Source organism: Rhyacophila brunnea, unplaced genomic scaffold (genome assembly GCF_057557595.1).
Source record: "Rhyacophila brunnea isolate RB1 unplaced genomic scaffold, BYU_Rbru_1.0 scaffold_3, whole genome shotgun sequence".
NCBI classification, from domain to species: domain Eukaryota; kingdom Metazoa; phylum Arthropoda; class Insecta; order Trichoptera; family Rhyacophilidae; genus Rhyacophila; species Rhyacophila brunnea.
In genome coordinates this window covers 42177121-42183026 of record NW_028232965.1, presented here as the reverse complement: position 1 = coordinate 42183026, position 5906 = coordinate 42177121, and positions in this window count along the sequence as shown.

The window sequence follows — 5906 nt, the reverse complement described above, 5'->3', positions numbered from 1 at the left end:
CAAAATTAGTATGGTTTGGTTTAGGCAGGGTTTAATTGATTTTAAAAATCTAACCAATAATATCTGTAAATTGTTCAATAAGAACAAATACGTATGACTAAAAAAGTTTAATGTGCACTAATTATGGCGGATCTTAACAGCCTACCTTCACCCTTCGCTCCTGTAATACCTAAATACACTATTGAATAGAACGGGCGTGTGTTCTTTTAGAAATGAACGTTAGCCTGCATTTTATCTACTTAAGGTCTTATAACTAATTTAATCACGGTAAGTGGTAAGTGTAAGTGGTATAATGTGTATTTTATAAGTATTAAAATATTCTAAATCTAAATAAATTAACGTTTAGTATATTTTAGTTAGTTATAGTATTACTTTAGGTATATATTAGTTGGTATTTGTATGTATCTATATTAGTTATAGGTACCTGCGAAAAAGCTATTAGATATCATATAATTATTAAACAACGTATTCTATACGCATTGTATAAAATAAATGGTTTGTTATTACTGCATCGACCAAAGAACATTTTTATTGCGGCTAGATTCACCGTCATAATAATAATACGTAATAATAATAATAGTATTGTATTCGTCGACCAACATGTGATTATTATTAATTAGACGAGCGTAATGAAACCGCATCATTTAAATTAAACCGCCTAACGCAAAATTGGTTTTACCTTTCACATTTTTGTACTGTGTTTTCGAAATATATTTAGAAATTGAACGATCTTTTGACTTATAGATATGAAATTTTCGGTACATGTAGGAGAAGGGTGTACAAAATGGCATAGTGTTTAGTTTAATGAAAAAAAGAATATCAAAACGTATAATTTATTATAAAAACGGAGCATGAATAAAGTAAAACTACCTTAAAAAAAGAAGTAAAAACGTGTAGTTAAAAATCATTTCACCCCTCCGGTTGTACAGAATGGCAAACGACATAAATATTTGTCAAAAATAGAAACAAAAATATATTATCAAATAAAAATTTCATATTTTGACATTCAATTTCCACTGGAAAAGTCGTCATAAATCTTCCAAGATGTTTATCTCCGTTTTTATTGTTTTATTTCTATTTAAAAAATGCCTTCTTTAAGTTCTTCCATTCATTTTCACAGCTAAAACTGCCTGATTTATTTTCATTGTATCCCATGTCTCTTACAGAGTTTTACGTAGGTAATTTCGGAACATAATCTTTCAGAAACAATAAAATCATAAATCACATAATATGCCGTTTTAGCCTACCATAATGTATGCCATTTTATCCCAATCAAATGAATTTGGCAAATTAGTTAAAAAAAATGCAGTTTACACTTCAGTAATTATGATAAATTTACATCGTACACGAACACTAATAACGGCTACTTAAGCTGGTTTATATTAAATCTATATATATATATATATAGATTTAATAATATAAAATACATGTAATATTACCTTTTGTCGACAAGCTGCAAAAATATTCGTTTGGTTCACAAATCTTTCCACTGTATCTTCTTGTACGGCTGTTTTGAGTAAACTCAATATGGCTGAATATTTAAAAGAAGGGTCATGCATTGTTCCTGAGCTAGTTGCATCATGTTAGACTGCACCATTTCGCCAGTAGAGCAAAAGTTTATTTTTCCCCACTGTGCCATTTTGAACACATTTCCCCTACTATGAATGATAGACTATTAATCCTTACAGCGCTGACAGCACAGCTGTTGTATCCTCATTTGGTGGCCATTATATATAATTAGCATGCTATTTAAACGTGGTATTTAAATAGTAATTAAATGTTCCGCGGTGAAGCGATTAAACGTAATAATTAACTCAAATCATATAATTTTGCACTTGTGGCGGTTTAGTTGTGATGGTGCGATATGAATTCAGTGGCTGCCATAGCCACTGCAGTGTAGAGTGGCTGGATTCTTCGGTGGCTCGACACCGGAATCCCGTCTGTGAGAGCTCTTAGACGACAATCGAACATATCAAATTGATAAAATTCGTTAGGTAATATAAAGATCATTCCGAGTTGATTTAACACAGTTTGAAAAATGAAAATAAATTCTTGGTCTGACATAATAATAATTATAGTACTAATGATATTAAATCGAACTCTTTGCATAGAAAATATGTGCTGGATTTCGAGATAATAACACCAGAAGCGGCGTCATGTTCGCGTATGGTTACTTATGAGTAATATGTATTGATTATTAATCTATAATATACATAATTCAAGTGAACCCATATGGTGTAAAAATGTCTAACATACTAATATGAACACCTCACGATATACAAATGCCGAATAATCCTTATCAACACTTTGACAGATTGCCATTTTAGTCTATGAATCGTCCGAATTGGTTTGACGTTTCATGTCAAACCATTTTCGGTCAACTTTCTACTCATACAATTTGTGTGTATATTGTCTATGGTTTAATTTGATTTGTTTCGTTCAGGTTGAAAGAAACGAACCTAATACTTATGAATTTTTATCATTGTATTATTCATAAGAGCATTATGTGCCAAAATATTATCCTTTGAACATGTCACGAATGTCGCACTGAAAATAATCAACAATATTCAAACAAAATCCTTTACCACACAGAATATAATATTATTTTAAAGCCCTTGTAGAAAAGGACAATAATAATAATTATTCCTCACGAGCTGACCTTATTTTTAAGGGTAAAGCTCTTCGTCGATTTTTTGATCTTCTGGAAGATTTTTTAGAAAAGAAGAGAAATTTTCATTTCAAAAGGTCAAACATGCGAACAATTAGATAACCATCATTGGCTGATAATTTTATTGTGAAAAATAAAAAAATATTTTGAACTTCAGGGAAAAAATAAAGATATAGCAGAAATGATTAGTTCTATAAAAGCCTTCAAAGCTAAACTACTACAGTTTTGGATAAATATTTTTTCTTGTACATTTTCCAAGGATGGAAAAAGTTACTGGTGAAAATATTTTTGACGTAAAATTATTTATTACTCATCTTAAGACGCTTTTAGAGCAATTTGAAAAAAGATTCCAGCAATTTTCCATTACCGAACCGAGGGCTACATTTTTTTAAATCTTTTCAATACAGACAGACATTACTAAAATTGGTAATTCCATAGCAGAAATTCTTCAATTAGACATACCAAAAATTGGAGAAGAAATTTTAGATATTCAAATGACATTATCTTAAAATCGAACGGACGACTGAAAGCATTCGGAATTTAGCTGACCATAAAAAGTACCCTTTTTGGAAAAAAGGATCTGACAAAATTAAATCCTGTTTTGGTTCCACATATTTGTGCGAATCTTTATTATTCGCTATTGACTCTGAAGTCCCTTGAGATGTTGATCGTATTTTTTGCCTTGTATTCTTCTGTGCTGGCCATTTTTTACCCCCTTTTCTTCTCGATTATGTATCTCTCTGTATGCTTATCTTGTTTAGCAGGCTGGCAGGACTGACGCTTCTATCGTAGCGTCCTTTGTCGTTGGTTATTCAAAATAGTTCATTATTTTTTTCCGTTGTCAGAAGCGAAAAAAATTTGTCAAGCGTTAAAGTACAGTTAAATTGTGAAATTTGTGCATTAACATGGAGCGTAATGAAGCCAGCAACGTCGTGGAGGGACTAGCGATGGAGACCGACTCGAATGAGTCGGAATTACTGTTGGACAATCCAGTAGGTGAACTGAGGGCATCAGTAATGTCACTGGATAACAAGGTATCTCAGATTTTTTCAATCTTGACCCAACAGGGTCTGCCTGCAGTGGTCCCTACTCCGCAGAGGCCGACGGTAAACATCGACTCTCCGGTAAGTTTTTTACGGCCACCCGCAAGGCCTGAAACAGCGGAAAAACCCAACAGGATTCCGTTGCCTGTATTTAGTGTCGTAGTTCAGGAGCCTGCTTTTCCGACGCCAGACAAAACTCGGGTAGCGGAACTTACCAGACTCCAACTTTTCGACACAGATAATTGGGCGGGGGTTCACTACGCTGAAACCCAAAAACAATATTTGGCGGCCCCGTCTTTCGTTGAGTTGGGACTCAACGATGAGTTACGCCCCTACGATCGTTCATCGCAAACGATACACTAATGGAGCGTACGATCGCCGGCCTCCAAAATGCGATGCTCGCTCAAAGGGAGTGTATTCGGGACGCGTTACAGCGAGTGGTCGACTCTGTCAGCGATCACACCATCGGTACGGCTCTTTTTGAGACGGTCGTAAAGGAGTTCGGGACCTCTTCAGCACTCAACAAAGTGCCTGAGGACGTCACCCGAATCCTTTGTGGAAAACGGGCAGAGTTGGTTCAGACGAGGCGGACGAAAATTTTCTCCGTTATAAAAGACACCTTCACGCGAGAGGCTCTTAGCAAAATCCCACCTAGCGCCGAACATATCTTCAATAAAGATAAACTGGCGGTGTTCCTAGAAAGAGGTGGGGGTCGTGAGAAGGTCTTCGATCAGACCACCAAAGTGGTTGACCAGGGCAGGGAGAGTCAACCTAGCAGTTCGTCAGGTGAACACAAGGACACCTTTCAGAGGCAGGGATACGCGAGGAGGATACCAGACCAGGTAGGGGTGGCTTGCCGAGAGGCCCACGCCCATCCAACCGAGGTTTTCCCAGAGATAACCGAGGTGGTGCGAGGGGCACTTACCCTAGACGCAGGTGACCGGGTCTCCCTCACCACGTTTAAAGGGGGACGCCTCCAGCATTTCCAGGAAATCTGGCAGGCCAAGGGTGCACCACCACCATTATTAAAAATAATAACGGGAACCCGTATTCCGTTTATAAAGAAACCCCCTCTAATAATGCCTTCCGTACAATTCCAGAAGGATTTCCAAACGCGACAATCGCCGGAGATCACTTCACAAATCGCGGAACTGAAAAAATCTGGAGTATTGGAATCGGCAGAACCATCTCCGAGCTTCCTCTCAACCCTGTTCCTAGTAAGGAAGCAAGACGGCAGTCAACGACCGTCTTCAACCTAAAACGCCTAAACGGTTTCCTACAACCAAGGCCGTTCAAACTGTTCCACCATTTCAAGGTCCCAACATTCCTGCAAAGGGAAGACTGGTTAGTAAAAATAGACGTAAGCCAAGCGTACCTACATGTACCTATAGTTATACAACATCGCCGATTTCTTCGGCTAGTTTACCAAGTAGAACTCCTTCAATTCACGTGCCTTCCGTTCGGACTGTCGGCAGCACCAAGACTGTTTGCCTCATTAACAAACTGGATGGCCGAACACCTCCGGGGAAAGGGTATGAGAATCGTCGCTTACTTAGACGACTTTCTGATGGCAAATCAGTCCAGAGAGATTCTTCTGTTGCCACTGACTTATATGATAGATTTCATGCAGGCACTAGGCTGGATAATCAACAAGAAAAAATCTTGTCCGACTCCAAGCCAACAGCGGGAGTTCTTGGGTATCACGTGGGATACTCACAATAATCGGAAATATCAATCAACAGAGAAGTGCACATCACTTCGTCACCACCTGCAATTGCAGATCCAAAAAGACAGTTGGTCGCTCAGGCAGGCCCAACGCCCCTCGGGCGACTCAACTTTGCAACCTTCGTCACTCCACAGGGGAGGTTGTATTGTCGACGTCTACAACGTACGAGCGCTCAATTATCAAGGAGCCACCCTCACAAAACAACATCGATTCCACCATAAGCTCGAGAGGACATCATGTGGTGGATTCGAGCGGTGTGCTCCTCAGGAAAGATTCACAGGGCAACCTACAATCACTTCCTCACCACAGACGCAGCCGATTCAGGTTGAGGAGCGCAGTTAGACGAGTACCACCTATCAGGTACATGGACAAAACGCCAATCCACGTGGCACTCCAACCGAAAAGAGCTGTATGCAGTACTCTCAGCCATACAACTCCGGGAGCAAACGCTCAGGGGATCAGAATTACT